The following is a 20827-nucleotide window of genomic DNA, read 5'->3' as shown; positions in this document are numbered from 1 at the left end:
TTTTGTTTATTTTTCTTATGCTCTACACTTATTTTTCAATTATTAGATTCCTCCCTTCAATAATGCAAATTTTTTCATTGAAGTTATCATATTTAATACGATTGTAAAAAAAGGAGATATTTAGGTGATATAGTCAGAGTGGCGTCTCACTTTGTGTATATATATATATATATATATATATATGTGTATATACATGTATATAGTCAATCAAGCGTGGGCACAGAACTATGTAGAATCGCCCACGCGAATTTTGCAGCAGCTTGCTGTATATAGGTTTACTGCAGGGCGAATAGTTCAGCAGTGTACCTGAGACCGTGATGAACGCACATTTGAATCAGCATTGCAGAAATTCGCGTATCCTTTCGAATTCCCTTGTGTTGATTTCCTTCTTTTTCTTTTTTTTTTCTTTTTTTTTTTTTTATATATTTTACAATCATTCCTTTGTCCATTATTTTCAATGTATTCGGGTGTACGAAAAGCTAAAAAAAAAAAAAGAAGATAATCAGTAATTCGCGAGTGCCGTAGTATTTTGTCTAAGATTTTTTGATTTGTAAAATGTTTCCTTCACAAATTTAATTGAAATTCAAATTAATACGATAATAGAGGACGTTTGAATCGGATTGAATTTCGCGCCGTTATTGACGGCCAATGATTATCGTTTGATTGTTAGTTTCGATATCGATAATTAGATTAATCAATTTTTATTGTTTAGTGCGTGTAAATAATTTCGAAAAGAAATTTGAATTTTATATTCAGTTTTTTTTTTTTTTTTTTTTTTTGAAAGAGAAAATAATGTTCGATGAATTATTGATTGGCGAATGATGAGTTAATAAATATAACGAAAAGTTGAAAATTTAACGAGGAAAGGATCATTGAAGAGAATTCAAGATTTCGAAATGTAACTGCATCGTTGAAAGGTGAGAATTTATTACATTCTTCAATTTTAATAATTATATACAATTAATAATAGATGAAAAAGGTGTAGGAAACACATAAATAATTTCCTTCTTTTTCTTATAACTTTTTATAATTATTAAAATTATTGTTATATTATTTTCATGTGATAAATATCTTTTTAACAATGTTATTGTGTTCTAACTGATATGTATCATTTATTACTAGATAATTAGATTCTCGTAAATGAGTGCACACGTTTAGTGAATATTAGCATACGATGCTTCCTGATAAGATTATTAGTTACGAGAGCTTATTCAAATATGTAAATGATTCACTAACTTTTGTATATGCGTGATATAAAGAGCGACAATACTAACAACACACATACATACGTATATGGATTCATATATATATATGTACACATATAAATAATCTTACATAATTATATACTATACTGAATCGTGTATACTACAGAGTACACATTTACTCACTGGCATTATTGAAGAATAGAGACTGAATATACTGTGTAAGTGTGTATGTCTATACGAGGATGTGAAAAGGAGGATAAAGTATCGAGAATTCATAAAAAGGTATAGAAAGATAGGAGAAAAGCTTATCGATAAAGCGCTATGTAGTACGTTTATCCGAAAATCTGATGGGGAAAAAAGCAGGTAGAGTACTGATATTTGATAAAGAACTGATATTTTATATGGAATATGTTATGAATAACTATTCGTCAAATAATATATTAGCAATTTCTTATTTTTAATACCTACATTTTATATAACATCAAAATTTAGCTTATTTATGTATAAAAATGTTGTATATTAATAATAGGATATGTTAACAATTGAGTAGCTGAAAAGGAAAGGAATAGAAATAAGATTTGTTAAATATTTGAAATAAGTATATGAATACAAACTAAAAGAAATGTTACTTTTTTTCAGTATATTTCTATCGACATATTTTAATACTGTGTAATATTGGAGCATTATACAATATATATATATTGTATATATATATGTAATATAATATATACATATATATATATGTTTCTAGGTCTGATGCTAATGTATGTACTTATATACGTATCTCAACAGGAAATACAATGCAAATGTATAGTCCAATGGCTCGTCAGTGCGAGATGTAAGCTGATTATACGGAATAAACATATATGTGCGTATATGTGTGTTGCAATAGTTTCCATGCACGTGTATATATACATTTAGATTCGTAGATGTTAATGCAAAATTGAGAACATTTAATGCATCTTATTGTTAGAATAGTTTATTACAATATTTCATATCACACAATGAAATATTATTATAATCTTATTTTTAGCTTTAATTAAAATAATATTAAAAAGAAAATCAATATTCTAGAACAATTTATCGAATCGTGGAATCATTTAATGTCTTACGAACGAAGATTTGAATATCGGTAATAAAATGAGAAACAAAAACTTGATAAATAATTTCTTGTCAAACGTTTCAGTAGTTAAGCAACGCTTTGGTGATACAGGTCGGGATGCAAATATATGATTCGCGTGTAGCAGATCGAAATAGCGCATGGTTGAAATTCAAGCGCATGAAATACACTGGGTCTGTTGTTCACGATGAAATACACGATTCAACCTGGAAATAACACTGGCGTAGGGATGACGAGTATCGTATGGAAACTAGGCTACCTATCTACCTAACTAACTAGTTACCCATATGTGACTTTGTCCTGTTCTCTCTCTCTCTCTCTCTGTCTCCTACGGTGCCAAATTGGAAATGTTTATAGCATGCGAAAATCGAGTTCAATCATAACCAGACATATTGGATATTCTGTTTAATTGGGATTTTCATTTCGATAATTTTTTTTTCAGCATTATACAAAGTTTTGTAAAATATGATTTTTCGTTCGACAAAAAATAAGACAAAAAATTGTGATAGTTTAAAATAATCCACGTGTGCATACGCGTATACTACACACCCGGATATACTATATTAATGTGTAACTTTCCACTTGGCTAAGTTAAGAGAAAAGTTTCATCCGATAAACAGACGATATTTCCCGTATACTGTATCCACGATATTCGTAGAAACACGAAACGAGTTTTGGAGTGCGAAATGCCCGACAACAAGAGCTCCGTAAACATCGACACCACTTGCATATCCTGCATTTGTCGTCGAATCACCAAGTCCCTACCCACCCTGTGGCTGCTGATACGAAAATCCTGTACGAAACTTTTCATATTTTTCCTACTGTGATTTGATTGAATTTATTGCGAAAGGGTAGATCGATAAGAGGGTACGTAGAAGTTTCGTGTCTGCTTTTGAAATTTGTCAGAACAATTCGTATTTTCTTTTTTTAACGTACACAATTTCTATATAAAATATTTTCTTTTTTTTTTTCAACACGTTAATTGAAATTAGAGACATTAGAATTTGATTTTTGGATATATTGTCTTCGATTTTTAAGATCATCAACCCCCCCCCCATCCCGACTTTCCTCGAATAAATCGATGATAGAAAATAGGATAAAGAATCCGTAAAATTTTATAGCTTTTTCGAAAGATTTATTTCTTTTTTTTGACCAATCCTTTCAATTGTTCCTTGATATTTTTCTAGTTGCGTTCCTAAGTGGCATTTAAGAGAACGTTCAAAGAAAGAGAGGAAACTGTGAATTCCATGAACGTTTATCTGATTGGAATACGAAAGAAAGTTCAATTTGATACTTTGATGAGTTTCTACATTTTTTCTTTTTATTTAGAACAAAGCCGAAGATTTCTTTTTATCGGTGTTACACGCTTCGTTTCATTTTCTACAAAAGCAAATATCTGCTTCGATGTCGAATTTAGCGTCTAAAAAAATTTACGCGAATTACGTTTAATAAGATTTATCGGGAACATTTAAAAGTCATCTGATATGACATACTTTTGGTCTTTTAATTGAAAAAATAATTAATAAGCCTATAACGTAAAAATTAATTCATCAATAGCAAACACACAATTGGGTTTTATTACTTCTTTTAGACACCCTTTAGAATCCTCATTTGAATTTCTTTCTAATACTTCAATTATTGGAGTTTATATTATTGGATGTCTTTGATGAAAATTTATGAACATAATTAATCGTGGAATTTAGTAGAATTTTGTTATGTTTTATCTTCATTCACTGACAGGGATGAAATATATGATATAGGATTGCATAGCATTTTTCAGAACAGAGAACTCCATCGGCATTATTTTCCCTACCTTTTTTCTTTTTTTTTTACTGTCGCTTCATCCGTTCGTTTATTATGGAGATGTTTCAAATTCTTGGCACGTTCTTCTCAACAAGCATTCATGCGTCTTGCAAGGTAGACTCAGACAGACCGTATCGACTGCGTACAAATGGATCCTGTGTTCCCTTTTGCTCTATTCCTTAATTCCCTTAGAAACATAGACACACATACACATAGATGCACATAGGACGCGTATCGTTTTAAAAGTGTGCAAAATTTGCTTACCTTTATTCGATCAAATTTGATCTTTAAACTAAATTATTTTATCGGAATTTTATTTCTTTAATTTTTATATATTTACGGTGGAACACACACACACACACACACACAAATGTTCTAGATAATTTATGTCAAATCAATTAGCTTATTTTCTGATCATTTAGTATTTTAATTGGATTTGTTAATTTTATAAATGAAGCTTGTGAATAATTTTCTAAAATTACAGTGTAATTCAATTTAATATAAATTAATTTGAAAAAGATTGTTGTGTGTATGTGTGTGTTTGTGAATAAAGATGAAAGATCTTTTATAGAGGATTTAGGAACATTTGACTTATTCTGCATGTTTATACATGAATTCGTTACTTGTGCAGTTTTCCATTAAATTGAAATTGGCAGAAACACAAAAGGGGAGAAGTAGGTAAAGGATCGTATAAGTTAGACGACATTGGAAAGTGGTCCTCGTGTTAACGTGGACTCCGTAGAGAGGAAAGGAGATCTTCTCGAGTACTTACCTCTGTTGAGAAATAGAGAAATCATTGAATTCTACAATAGGAGCATAGTCTAAGAGTCTACCTAATTTTCGAGCTATTTAGATGATATTTGAAAATTGAATTTTATCGACGATAACATTTCTTTTTGAATTTTTCGTCTTTTTTTTTCCATCTTCAATCAGATTTTCTAATTTCAACATTGATTAAAATTTTGTTAATGTGATAATTATATATTTTGTTGTTGTTGTTGTTGAAATTATTATTAATTCGTAAGTAGATAAAATAATTTGAAAATCATTTCGAACGATCATGTTCGTGTATTTTTCAAGAAAAAATTAGGTTTACTTTTATTTTTTTTATTTTTTTTTTTTATTAGGAATTCTCGAAGAAAAGTTAGTTGACTTTTTCCAGAAATAAATCATCGCGGTAATAAAAACACCGATACGTCTTTTCTCTAAACAACAAAGAACTTTATTAAGTAAAGCCACGTGTGTTTGATCGGTTCGGGTAAAAGTATCGTAAGCTTTTTTTGTTTGATAATCGGTAGAAAACTTGTGTGTGTTTGGATCAACGTGTAATACCGTGAAAAGTCGATCAAGAAAAAACTGAAGGGGGAAATAAAAAAGAAAAATGAAAAAGGAAGAAGATAAAAGATCGACTGCTCGTATAAAACGTATAATTTCCATTTGAATTAATTGATTACTTGCATCGAGAGACGAGTCACATGTTAGAAAACTTCGAACGTCACTCATTATCAAGTAGAATAGGATATACCTATGAAATTGCAAAAAAAAAATATAAGTAATTTTAAAAATGACATTTTTCACGCCAATTTATTAGTTCGGATAGTAAAAATATTCTCAAGCATGTATTTTTAATATCCGTAAAAGACAATTATATATAACCTAAAGTATCAGGAAAAAGAGTAATTAATATTTTTAAATCAGCTTAAAACTTTTAACCCTTTACGCTCGTGGCGCTTTTCTATCGGGTGAACCAGCAATTCGAGAGTAATCACCCGCTCCCGCTTATTTCATGAGTTCGTTATTCTTAACTTAAAATAATTTTAGACACAATAAAACACTTTAAACTCGTATATTATAACATTATACATATTCTCGATGACAAAAGGTTCATAGGGAACTTGGACATGAAAAGAAGTAGTAGTTTTGTTGAGGTTTTTGAATAATAACGATCAAATTAACGAAATTTAGATGTGTTGTGTTTGGAATATTAACATAAAGAGAAATGTATGTCGAATTAAATAAAAAAGACGCTGAACTTTAAAGATTAAGTTGCTGAAGAAGTCCCAATAAAGGGACGAAACGTCCAACTTAGTTAAATTAAGTTCTACTTCTTTTCATGTCCAAGTTCCCTATGAACCTTTATCATCAAGAATTATAATTTTGGACGAGAGAAAATACTGAATTATACATATTTTTTTAACTTAATGGAAGACATTTATTAAAAATTATGTTCTATAATTTTGCTTCTTATGATATTTTATGTAACAATCTCCAATGTGCATTCTTGGCTTGTCGGGGCATGTGTAACAGTAGTACACAGTTTGTCACCTTTAGCCAGACGTTCTTTGGGAACAAACCTTGCAATCTTTTTTTTGTCCCATCAAAATAACATGCAGCTTCCCATTTAGTCTGATCACTTCAGAAGTGCTCTGTGAAGACGAAGCTGTGCTAGGTTGTTTCTGCCGAAAGTCTCCTCTCAGTTGATCAACCAAAGTTTTCAAATATTGCAAGTGACTAAGCGGCCGTTCGTTTCTCTGCTTCTTTACTGATTTATAAATAATATATGAATTGATGGAGCAGATCTGTGTGTGTGTATGTGTGTGTGTATGTTGCGGTGGTTGTTGGGCGGTAGGCGGTATGCGGTATGTATGTGGGTGGTGGGTGGGTGGGCGGTCGGCGGTGGGTGGTGTGTGTGTGTGTGATAAAAAATATAATAAAATTTAAGAAGTATGAAGTTTACTATATTACAGTATTAATCTATATTGTAGCACGAAAATACCCATATGGTTTACTTTAGAGAGAAAAACAACAAATTTAAAGTAAAGTTCAGGGGTTATTAATGGTAGATATATTTCGAGGATGAGGCACGTTTATTAATTGCGCTTAAGGTAAAAGGGGGAGAGAGAGAGAGAGAGAGAGAGAGAGAAAGAGAATATATGAACGATTAATTATATATTAGGTTATTTTCACAGTCTAGATCAATGTCATTAAATTTTTTCGATTCAGAAGACACTTACGAGTGTAAAAATAGTCGTGGGAACCCTTTTATTTTTTTTTTTTTATGAGAATTTAAAATTAAATATTCAAACACGACAAATGATATATATATATATACAATGTAATGATATATTTAAACAACAATTCGTTGAAATCTGATTTAAATCTCATCGGAGTTGAAATGATTTTTTTGTATATTTTATATCGACACACATTGATTCGAAAAAATGTATCTCATTAAAAGTGATAGAAAACAAAAACAATAGAACAAAAAAGAAATGTAATTCTAATATTAAATGTCATTTACATTTCATATAAATAAACGTACGGGAGAGAGATATCTAATAATCGATAATAATTTAATTATCGAACGAGGAAAAAGTAGTAATAGTAGATATAGATAACACGTTCGAGAAGAAAATTGGAATTTTAATCAAGCTAGGCGGAAATAGTCGTTCGATATTTCCCTCGATTACACGAGAAACCGATGTGGCACGAGTCGTCGTTTATTTTTCATCGATTTTAGTTTTTTTTTTTTTTTTTTTTTTTTTTATTTCTCCTTTTTCCTTTTCTTCTCGTTAACTTTCCTCCAAGTTTGTTTCCTCTTCTCTCACTTCGGTTTTAACTTTATTACGGGATCTTCTCATTTTGTTGTATATTTAAATTCGAATTTCTACTCGGAAAATAATTGTGAAGTTGTTTTCCGGATATTACTGTTAGTCGAGAAATGTATTTCTGATTGCCCGAGAGTTTGTGGCTAAAGTTTCATATGTAGGAAATGCAGATTCCGGTTGGTTAGCGCGCTAATTCTCGCATCCGTACTTTTGAAAGGATAATTTAACGAACATATACCTTTGCTAATAGTAATCTCGTGTACGACGTCCAAACTTCTATGTTTTCAATTATGATTGACATTTTCGTTTCTATTATTTGTATTTGGGTATGCGTTACGTGAACATTTTGATTATTTTTATGTGTAATCATTTTATCAATAATCAATTTGAAGTCTCGTTGGAATGAAATCAATTCGTTGTTTATCAGAAAATTAAAAGTCTAAAGTAAATACGGGTTTGAGTTCAGATACAAAATGGAAATAATCAAAAATTGTAGAAAAGAAAAACCAATTGCAAAAGTGAATTATTCATGACGAATAAAAACAGAAAAGATAGATAAATAAATAGAGATAGAAATAGAGATAGAGAGTGGGAGAGAGAGAGACAGACAGAAACGTTCGTTTAAAACGCGAAACGGTCAAAATATTTTCCACGAACTGGATGCCAATAAGAGAACTATCGGGGCATCAATAACGTGAGTAGCAGGTACTAATGAACTGACTCGCACGTGCACAAATATACGAGCTGTCTATTCAGTGAACGATATACTGCTGCCACAGATTAAAGATAAAACTGATTCCTGGGGTGTTATATTAAATCCTCTAATGATTATTCGTTAGATGTTCGAGTTATAGACGTTAGTTACACGTAAATCATTTTTTTCTTTTTTTTTTATTCTCTCATCATTTTTATCTGAATTTATTTATCCTCATAATTCAACTGATTACAAACATTGAATCTCACAATCAGTCAATAGAAAAAGTAATACAAAAATTATGTTATTTTAATTAAATAATTTTAATCCTACCTTCATAATCATTGTTCTTTAATTTGTTAAAATAAATCCTTTTCCGTCTACAACTAAAAAGAAAAAAAAGGAAGCAAAAATATAAAAGAGATCTTATCTCAACGACGAAGGTTGTGGTCCAAGTCAGATAAGTACGAAACTGGTCCTAGTTTTCTCAGTTAGGATCGTATTTTATATCCACACACACCCATACCAGTAGAAACGTTGTCGTCGTTGTCGTTCGCCTTTTTCTCTTAACGGACCGAGATAATTTTTCTTTCTCTATTTCTTTCCCTCCCTTCCTCCTACTCCTTCTCCACCCACCACATGAGAAAAGAAGAAACGAGGAAAAACGAGAGAAAGTCAGGGACGAAGTTACACGCGGGGGTAAGGAATCGAAGAAGCGGATATATATGTGTATATGTGTATATATACACATATATATATATATCCATCTACCCCCAACCAATATACGTGCGCGCGCGCGTGTGTGTGTGTCGTTAAGGGAGAAGGAAATACGACCTAAATTAAACGGAGGTTTTGTGCGAGCGATGCCCTTTTCTGCAGTTCGACTTTTGGTCGTCTTGAAATCGGAAGTACACGCGTTAAAGGGATGAGACAATTCGCTTCGTTGAACACGCTACGTTTTCTTTCTGCCTCTTTTATTCCTCTGCTACATTTTCTACTGTATATATATATATATATATATATGTGTGTGAGTGTAAATACGGTTGTATTGGAGGGAAGCTTTCGATTGTTTTCCGATATCGTTGCTAACTGACCTCAAACTCGACCCCCGAACGTACAAAGCGAAAAATAACGAGTAGCCAATTAACCTTCTTCTTCTATATGCTATTTCGTATAAAAAGTATTCGTTACGGTACCTTTTCAAAGCGAATAAATTTATATTACGACGAACAGAGTTCTAAAATTGTTTGGAATTTCAAAAAAAAAAAAAGAAAAAAAAGAAGATAGAAAAGGATTGGAATCAATGATTTTTTTTTGATAAATCGTTGTTTTTTTTTTTAAATCGCTATGAGGATCGAGATTTGATTTGATTAAATCTGTATTGTTATTCAATAGTATTATTTGAAAAGTTTGTTTCATACGACTCTCGTATGAGTCGGTCGTTCATACGATACCTTTGAAGGGCTGCTAATAGAGAAAGGGTTAGGAAAAATGTAAAAAAAAAAAAAGAATTTGAAGAATTGTCAGGAAATTAAAAATACAATATTTTGAAAAATGATGAAATCATATTAAACGTCATCGTGACTGTTGTTCTTCTACCTTGATTATTATCAGATTGGAAATTAGGAATAAAATTTATGAAAGATGTGTGGTTAATGAATTCATTAATTACTTTGAAGTAACATGCAAACGTACTTAGTTAGAATTCAGTTAATTACGTAAAGGGAGAAGGATGATGATTGTCGTTGTAAAACGCGTTCATCTGCATAGTGTTGAGCTTGTTATATATTGCAGTTGGAAGCAGACACAGAGACTCGCAGGAAGTTGTCCACGCAGTCTGTGTTGATCCCATCGAGCGTGGTATCCACTTAAATTTACATCTCAAGTCGCAAACTCCTTATCCCAAGCACCAGGCTGCAACCTGATGAAATGAATGGCTGCTGCTTTTGCTTCTGCACTGGTGCTGCTGATGCTTGTGATGGTGATGGTGGTGGCGATGGTGGTAGTTATGTTCCATAGTTACTCTTGCTACATAACGTTTTCCTATTTCTGAATTCAATCTATATATATATACGTACATGTTTGTCTTTGTGTGTGGCTGCATCTAATATGATATCACCACATGTCCACGAAGGTATGCGAATTACGATATGGAAGATGGACGATACGAAATAACTGTTATTCAACTATAATGTATGACACTTTGTTTGCTATCTATTACCAATTATAAACTTTGAAGACTTTTCATAAATCTTTAAAAGGTTAAGTTTTTTTTTTTTTTATATTTTAAAACGTTATGGCATGCTTTGGCGCGGGTATTATTGGTTTTATATAAATTTGTTGGTGCATACGAATATCGTCGGATAATATTACCCCTATATGAGTCGTTTAACGAAAGGGTTAATCAAAAATATCAAATAATTTTTTTAATACAATATCCAATCGCGCGTGTTATTTATTTGAATATAAAATACTTATATTATTATTTATTTAAATGTAATTAATAAATATAATGTTATAAAAAATATTTCTTGGCCGACTAAATATAATTCTTATTTTGTTATTTAGTTTTTATTCGGATTAAAGGAAAAAGGGATTATTGTTTTTGAAACACGTAGGGAATAATGTAAACGTTCTTTTTAAGATCGATAAAAACGATAGTCATTAGAGAGAAATGTAAATGTTATCAGTCTTCGCTATTCAAATAAAAATGCGAATGTATTTAAACCGATAAAATTACATTTAAATATAATGCAAGAAAGAGAGAGAGAGTAATGACAAAAGCTATTTACCAAATAGAGGTGAAGGTTGCATTTTTTAGGTTGGTTGGTCCCTGACCCGCCAGGGATTGCTAGCTTCCCTGAACCGCCATCTTTTCTTTGCCATTTTTTCAATCTATGCAAATCGATTCATTACTCGAAGAAGTATTTTACACGTAGACAAAAGTGTGTGCTTCAATTTAAAATAAGAGTCATTTAAATCTATTTATCCTAAGTATAAAAAATATTTATTAGGATCTTATATATCTACACACGTATAGACATACACACATGCATTTTGGGTACACATAATGACGAACATACATTCATACGTGAGATTGAGTAAGGACAATAGAGAGGGGAAATTAAATGAAAAAAAAAGAATTTTGAGCTTTCCTACTGTCTCTTCTCTTTCTTTCTTTCCTTTCTCTTTTGTCATAACATCGAAACGAATTTTCAGATTCAGTCTAGCGGAATGAGGCGGGACAACGCCGTTTTCCGATAGGATATCTCAATTTATAGCTATTCCGCGAGGACAAAAGCATTCTACCCGAATTATCTCTTCTTTATCAGGAATTGTCCTTAAATTTGCCGTTACGGAATCCGATTTATCAATGCTTTCGATTCGTTGATATTACTTTCTTGAATGTTGTCATTTATTTTAAATCCAAATTACGTAATCTTTTAATTACTATCCGTTAAATAAAAAAAGTAAAACATATTTTTAAAAAATAATTTATTCATTTTAAATAATAATAATTTTTCAGTCCACAATTATAGAAATTAAAATGAAACCTTTACAGTGGTTGGAACCTGTTCATATGACACTGTAATGGTACAATTTTATTATTTTAAGATTTTACAAATAAATAAATGATATTTACATAGGAATAAACAAGTCTGTAAAATCGTAGAATTCTTATTTCGAATAATCAGTAAAATAGGATAACAATTTTATTCCTATATGAATTAATCTAAAATTTCTGTGACATGGATACTTGAGTATGAAAATTATGTTATTACTTTGACGAGTAATTTCTTTATCGTCATCTATCTTACTCTTTCTCATATAAATATTTTCTACCTGGAATAGTATATAAGTAAGTCCTTGGAAACGTTTGAAGAGCTTTGCCGTTGAAATCACACGTGATGTTTCTGATGTTTCTCACTAAGCATACAATTTCTGCAAGATGATGTGAGAGAGTGCAGTGCATTTCTGTTATCCGTCGAGTTTCAGACACGTCGCATCTCTCGAGTTAGTACTTTATTACTTTCTACGTATTTCATCGTATTTACATATATCTTCATACTACCTGTTATATACAAATATTACACATGTACTATAATATACAATAAATATTATAGATTATGCAAATTTGACCACAAATCGAATATTCGTTCATCAATCATTAAAACGTTTCTTTAGATTCTAATTATGAACAAATGTTTATGAACGCGAATTGAAATTAAAATTTGTTTTTTTTTTTTTAATATCGTGTTATAAGGAAATTCGTTAGATTTTTTTCTATGATAAATTCAATATTTCAATTCTTACGATAGGAGTTGCATGATCATTAACAATGTTGATGTACCTTTAGATAAACCGATACTTCATCGTCGGCATAGAATAATTCTATCATTCCTAGGAGATACAATTCACGGTAATTCATTCGCGTGTTATGCAACATAACGAGATACAATCGATAGATATGGATATGAAATGGGTCCATGTACCTATTTGTGACGGTAGCAAGGATTTGGTTGGATCGATAATTCCTTCACCTCTCTCTCTCTCTCTCTTTCTCTCTCTCTCTATCTCTATCCCTCTTTTACTCATACATATTTATACACATATATAGATTTTGCTTCTCTTTTGCACTTTTGTCACTCCCCCCTCCCTCTCTCTATCTTTCTCTCTACATATATATTTCTCTTTTAGTTTCTTTCACTCTCTCTTGCTTTCGTTTCATCATAGCACACATACATAAACACGTATATACACATCTTCATGATTCGTCCCCCTTTCCTTTCCTCTTGTCAGTGTATCTTCCAGTAATGGCCAGATTATCGGAGCCGAGGCGCCATCCAGTCTAGCCAAATAAAAGTTGGAAGTCGTCTCGTCGACATGAATTACGTTGGCTCTTTTAGGGGAAGAAGAGAGAGTTGTTGTAGGGTAGGAAAGAGAGGGTTGTTGATGATAACGGCTGACAATAAGATCACTCACTCGTCTCTTTCTCTGTTAAACTTTTATCCTAAGATTTGTGTAAACTAAGAACAATCCACAGTTGAGGCGTTTCCCTTGTCGAACTTTATTACTCCTTACGGGAGACATCTAACGTTGAGCATCTTTAATGTTAAATCGTGGGAAAAGAAATTGTCTAAAGAGGTTCGAAAAATAAAACACCAAAAAATACGACAGAAAGATATAGGTTTTTTATTGTGTAAGCATTTTCAATTCTAAGTGTTTACTTCTTCGGAATTTTTTCGAACACCCTTTAGGTGAATCTTAGGTTTCTTTTTTTTTTTCGTATCTAAAAATGTCGAAGTTATGGTGTTTGTATATATTTTTTATGATTGATATAACATAATTATAATAAGTTATTTTTGTAATATATTATATTATGTCAATTCAAATTTGTAGAATACAACACGGTACGGTAACAAAAATTTATTTTCTTTATAGAATTTTCTTTATAGAGAAAAAATAAAAGTAATATTTAAGGGGAAATATGATGAAATGAATTATAAAACAAAAAAATTGAGTAAGAAAATTTAATTATCCTTAGATAATTATGATCCCTTTTCGAATAAACGAGCTTTTATTAACGAGCTTCGCTAACTATATTCCATCCCTTCTCTCTCTCTCTCTCTCTCTCGCTTAAAAAGATATAAGGTGAAGACAAGAAAGCAACACCATATATAATATATCTCTCGCTAAACCACGCACGTAATACTGCAAAAGCAGTCTTTGTTTTTTCATAGTGTCGAGACCTTACGCTTTGGTTTAAACTCGTGTGAATCGTAAATTTTGTCGACGAGTTTGCAAAATTGTGGACGAGTCAGACGATACTAACTCTCGTACGAAACGTTTATTTTCTTCCTTGGTTTTGTAAATCTCACTTGAGTTTAAAGTATAAGACGTGTTTTCTCTTTCTTCTTCTTCTTCTTCTTCTTCTGCGTTACCGGTGTATATACACTCTTTTTATTTTTTTTTTCCTCTACCCAACCTTTTTTCCTTCCTTTTCTTGCCCATTTATCTTGACAATTTTTTCTCAACTTTCCCCATACCTACAAGATATACGTACTCTCAACGGGATTTATTACTCGTAATAAGTTATGTACAATGAGATAGCACACTCGTTTTCAACCCTCACCCACCCTTATCCTCTTCTACCCCCTCACAACTTCTACCACCTTCACCCTCATCCTCATACCCCATCCCTCAGGCCTCATAGATTCAATTACGAGCGAGTATTCGCATATGTAATTTGCTTTTATCGGTCCTCGAGAGATGCTAAAAGAGCTTTAGTTCAATTACAACGATTTATTACAAATAGTATCAGAGAGAGAGAGAGAGAGAGAGAGAGAGAAAGAGAGAGAGAGAGAGAGAGAGAGAGTATACGACGTGTTTTATGTGTACTTATTACGTTTAACGGTTACAACAGTGTCAGACTAAATACATAAATATTTTTTATTCCTTACTTTTTTCTTTTTTTTTTCTTTTTTTTTTTTTTACTTTAGTATTATGCACAATAACAATTCATTTATTTTATGAGACTCTTGGGAAAATAATGAGAAAGAGAGGGAAAGATGTATATATCTTTTTAATTTTATAACGATCAACTTGGTAGATATAGTTTATAAGATTAGAGAAAAGAGAAATATTTTCTATAATAGTAGGAAGGTATTAGAATGAGAGAGGGAGATAGAAAGAATATAGATATAATGATTTAATCAATCTATCAGTTGGCCATACTGATCTCTTTTGTTACATTCGTGGCTTGAGTAAATCTTACCACAACCTGGACTTTACAAACTTGTGTTTGTGATCTTTGTATTATTTGTGTATGTGTATGTTTGTGTATGAATCTGTGCGAAAACTCTCTTATAATCCTAAGCATTTGTCAGGACCTTCCTATTCTAGGTACTTTCATGCAACTATTAGAAAATAAATTTTCTTTTGTTATAGAGTTAGATTATAATTCTATTATTATACTGATTTTAGAATGATTAGATAATATTTGAAATATAGAGTTATATGACAATAATTATGATTATAATTTTTACGATAATCGTTAATCTGCGATAATGCAAATATTCAATTTAATTTTAATTTTAATTTTAATTAATATTACAATGAATACAAATTAATATATTATATTGTTTAAATATATATTTAAATAATAATTGAATTAGTATGAATGTTAAAATACGATAATATTCTTGATAAATGATTCCGTTAACATTCTATAAACATTGCAAAGAACTTTAATGAAATTTTTTGTTGCAAATGCAGGGCTTCTGGTTACCAATTTAAATGAATAGAAGAAAACACAAGAAGAAAAAGAAGAATAAGAAGAAGAAGAAGAAAAAGAAGAAGAGTCGTTTGAAAGTCCTGAGAAGAAAGTAAGTAAAGAGGTGTCCCTTCAATCCCTCGAGGATTATTGCTTCTTGTCGTCGAGAGTCTGTAAGTGGCCCGTCTATCAACTATGTCAAGATACCTCGATGAAAGATTCGTAGCAATTTTTCTTCCTTAGTCTACCTAGAAAACTAATGCATAACTTCTCTAGACAAGATATACTTCTGCAACATTTTATCGATTTCGAATTGTATGATGGATCGGATTTCATCGAATATGAAAGATACATTTTATTGTTGGTAAAATTGAAATATCGATTGAAAAAAAAAAGAAAAAAAGAAACAGTAATCCTTCAGGTATATATCGAAAATTATTAGGGAAAGTTAATTTCATTTTAATATTTAAATGTAACAATTAACGAATCGTTAGAAAACACCCCACCTTGGATTTTACAAAATACCTGAATAAATACTAAATGATTTTTTCAAAAAGATTTATTTAATATCATAATCGCACATAATCGGTATCGTTTTAGAAAATGAATAGACGAACGAAGGGGATGATTAATTTTCGATTATCGAGGAGAGAAAATAATAGAGGAGTACTATCATTGCTACGATGTTTCAGGACGAAGTACGGAGTTTGGCAGGAGCGCAAACTCGTTTTCAGCAGAGGACTCGCAGAGGGCGGCGGAGTTTGTTGGAAGGGGTGGAAGATGCCGCGAGCTAGAAACTAAAGAGTAGGGGAAATCGTCAGGATTGGCTTTACAGGAACGTGAAACTCAGTAGTACGCTACCACCCACGCACATAGTACGCACGTAGTTCGTTCCACGTGTTTATCTTCCTACGAAAGATTTCGAACATCCATAGGTGCATCATCGAATTGTTTTCGATCCTGGTGACTTTGTGCATTCGACAGTGTCAAGGACACATCGGGAAATTCATTGACTTAAATATCATAGAATGTAAACGATTACGGTTGGACAAATATCTGGTCCACAACCAAGAATACGAAGAAGGAATAGGAAAAAGCTGATCTTATGTGAAATATTCCAAAAAAAAAAAGTAAGATTATTATTTAAATACGAATGATAGGTCTGTCAGACTTTTTTTTTGTAATAATAATAGACAGAAAGTTGAAAATTTGGTGTCTCGTATTTGAAATATTACACGGATTAGAATTCATTTTATTTTGTGTTGATTTATTGTTTTCTCGTTTAACAATTAGCAATGTTAAAAACAAATTATTTACATATATTTATTTAAACTTTGATTAGCATTAGCATTTGCATTAATAAATTTATCGAAGTATAATTATAATTCGATTTGTCATGTGAACGAATTCATTGATGTAACATAAGAAAGCGGTGATGTAACGAAAGAAAGATAAGAGATTTCGATGGGTCAATCCCTTAAAGCTTATGTGTTTTTTTCTTTTTTTTTTTGATAAGAAACCGAGGAAAGTTGCGAAAATAGTTTTCCTTTTCTTTCCTTTTTCTTGTTCGTAAATGAATAGGGGAAAAGGTATCTTAGGATAATAAACTGAGGGCGGCATGTATCTTAAATGGTTTGGAGATGGTGCGTCTCGATAGGATCAGACGATAAAGGAGATGAATCGGGGTACTGATAAATCCCGATTAGAATACGAAGAATCTCTTTGTCATGCCGAAGTTTAAGATGAAGATATCTGCGATGGATTGTCAACGTGGAAGAACAACAGTTTCGATCAGCAGCTACTAAGTAACTGAACAAACCTTTGTCGATCTTAGATCTTTCGAGGACATCGTGGGAACGAACTCTGTTACGTGTTGCTATTATCGATCGTAAGTATTTAAACACACAAGTTATATATTATTTATTTATTTATTTTTATACATTTTTGTGTTTGCATATATTCGATCGATTGATATTATATTTATGTCGATAAATTTTGATCAAATTTTATTTTTGTTAATACGCTCGAATTAAATATTTTTTATTTATTTCGATACATTCCGTTTTTATGAATTGTTATTATATAAATGTTAATAATATTAAGTGTACAATTATAGTAATTATTCGAATAATATGTACCTATTAATTATATTGTTAATTCGATTGTTTCTAAACTACGTATACGTTATTTTAATAGTAATAGATTACTATGCCGTGTTTAAACTCGTAAGGTTTCGAGTTTGATAGCAATCGATTAGTTGAAACAATTTGAAGCTTTGTAAGTGTTACGCAAGGTTTACGAAATGAAATCATTGTACTATCGAATTCGTAGTAAAGCTCTCTATTATCATTTTATTAAAATAAATAAGATTTTATAATTGAGATCGAATAGTTAAAATCACAATACGCGTTATGAAATATTTTTTCACGCTTATTTCCGATATTAATAATATTTTTAATACGTATAATATAATTCCTCAAATATATATTGGAAATATTTCAACAGTTATTAAATTAGCATAAATATTCTAAATATATTTATAGATAGCCATATGCATAATTTTGATCGTACGATTTAAAACGATTATTTATCTTATATTTTTATTCTTTCTTTTCTTTTTGTTTTTGTTTTTCTTTTTTACTAGGAATATATTATCAGATAATAAAATGAGCGGAAAATAAAAGCAGCGACGTCGAAATGATATTTTCTATCTCTCTCTCTCTCTCTCTCTCTCGCTCTCTCTCTCTCTTTTTCTCTTTCTCTCATTCTCCCTCTCTCTTTCCTATCAGATCGATTTTCATTTATCTATAATGCGATTAATGTTATTTATTAATATATATGCTAAAGTAGGAGAGATTTATTAAATTATTTGATCGATATAATACATTCGAGAAAAATTAAAAAATAGAGAATTGAAATAAGTTGATAATATCGATAATAAAAATAGACAATCTGAAGAAAAAGAAGAAGAGGAGGAGGAAGAGACAAGTAAAGTTTGTTGAAAACTTATAAACGTAAAAATTGTCTCGATAAAACATATATAGAAGAAATAAAATAGAAATAAAGAGAGAAAAAAAGAGAGACAGAGAGAGAGATGGAAAAAGTTGTTCCTCTTTTTTTTTTTTCTTTTTTTAAAGAATAGAAAAGTGTATATTACAGTAACGATGATAAAATAGATGAAATAGCTAATATGAATGTAAATACATTTTCCTTTGGAGTTAACGTTACTTCGTTTAAATAGTAAATGAACTTTGTAGAGAGATAGAGTGAGAAAGAGAGAGAGGGGAGAGGGTGGGACACAAAGGTTCTTTGCATTTTACTTGCTTTTACACACTACACACTACAGACTACAGACTACAGACTATGTCGATCGCATTCCCAAGCATGCTTGAAATTTCGATGCGTTTGTGGTTGCTCGGTATCCAGGAATATTATTGCGAAGGTTCCTTCTATCGGTCGTCTAAGAATTTCAAAGAGGAAAGTGAAGGAAACGAAAGAAAACGAAATAAAAGTATAAGTATAAGAGAGAGAGAGAGAGAGAGAGAAAGAGTGCGAGAAGGGGGATGATAGGGGTTGAGTTTCTTTCTCACACGTTGGAGAAAACAGTTGTTGGGTAAAAAGAACGAGGAGGAATGTCAGGAACAGAATTCAATCGCGGAAAGAGAGAGAGGGAGAGAGAGAGAGAGAGAGAGAAAATTTGCAAAGATGATGAGCCGATTTTCTCGATATTTTTTTTCTTCTTTTTCTTTTTTATTATTATTATTTTTGTTTCCCCTCCTAAACATTTTTTCCCGATGTTCATCCTTAGGGAATGAACTGGAAGAGAAAGAAACTTTAACCTATAAAGGTAGAGGATAAAAAGGAAGCTGTGCTAGCTTTTTGGATATGCTTGTTTGCATGAGAAAAAGAGAGAGAGAGAGAGAGAGAGAGGGATAAAAGGACATTTTATATTTTTGAAGAAGTAAAAGAAGAAGCAGAGAGAGAGAGAGAGGGGAAGTTTAGTAGGAAAATATATAAACGATGTAATAAAAATTCCATACAGCTAGGCTTTTCTTCCTTTTTTTTTTTTTTCCACATTTTGAAAGCCATATCGATGATGATATGGCAGATTTTTCGATTACGCGATAATCATAAAAAAAAAAAAAAAAAAAAAAAAGAGGAAAGAAAAGAAAATATTGTAAGGGAAGAAAAATGCGTTTGTCCATTGTGATATTTTTATATGAAAGTCGCGTTAATATATTATATGTGGTAAAATATTTTTTACCATACACACAAGGAGGATAAAAATATTCAGATTGTTTCAAAAATTATTTTACCGAAATAAGAAGAAGAAGAATATGAAAATGCTAGTTTATTGAAAAATAAAAAAGAACAATTAAGTATAATAATTAAATATTTTAATTACAAGATATAAATTTCCAGTTGCAATATAGTAAAATATGTTTTGGGGTTGGGGACTCGCGATGGTGATATATTTCAAAAATACCAGCCAAAAAAGAATTTCTTTTCTTTTTTTTGAATACGCGGTGAAACGACTTTTAGGACACTCTTGTATACGTGTATTATACACGTATATATAGGAGTTATTTTTTCATCAGATATAAAAAGGAACAGGTCGAACACAAAGACGAATGATTTTCTATGGTAGCGAAATAGCGATTGGTTTATGAAAAAAATGTGAAAGGGTGAGGATGTTGTATGAAATCTTGCAAGGTTGGAGAGGATGATTATGGATTTCTCTTTTTTTTTCTTTTTTTTTTTCTTTTTTTTACGACCTTACCAATATTAGAACATACATACATGTATACGTGTGTGTATCGAAAAAATCGTGTTCGATAAATTTTTGTCGTCGAAGATGCGGTCGCATCGTTTAAACCAAAACACTGGCACCGTGTGTGTTATCAAATTGCGTGTATCTTTTCTCTCTTGAGTGAACTTTTATGATGTGAAAGAGAAAAAGAGAGAGAAAGAAGATAAATAAAAAAAAAAGCAAAAAGAAAAGTAGCACATTAGCTTATCTTTTAGTTATCAGGGATTTTTTAGACAGACCCTGACGTTGGTTTTGTTTATAGCCATTTTCCTATACTTACGTACTTTTAAATATGTTTACTTTAATTAATTTGT

General features: G+C 31.1%; 1 protein-coding gene across 3 annotated transcripts in view; it reads left to right on the top strand.

The window, feature by feature from the left end:
• Positions 1-410: 410 nt before the first annotated feature.
• Positions 411-20827, top strand: part of LOC106787136 — a gene marked incomplete at its 5' end in the record, with an annotated part of 45107 nt that continues 24690 nt past the window's right edge. The window contains 4 exon segments of one of the 3 annotated variants that reach the window (XM_014749254.1): positions 411-917; positions 15706-15815; positions 16396-16833; positions 17361-17591. 3 annotated transcript variants of the gene reach the window in all.

The sequence above is a fragment of the Polistes canadensis genome, unplaced genomic scaffold (genome assembly GCF_001313835.1).
Source record: "Polistes canadensis isolate GaletaPanama2010 unplaced genomic scaffold, ASM131383v1 scaffold_93, whole genome shotgun sequence".
NCBI lineage: Eukaryota > Metazoa > Arthropoda > Insecta > Hymenoptera > Vespidae > Polistes > Polistes canadensis.
This window is presented reverse-complemented; position numbering and strand designations above follow the sequence as displayed.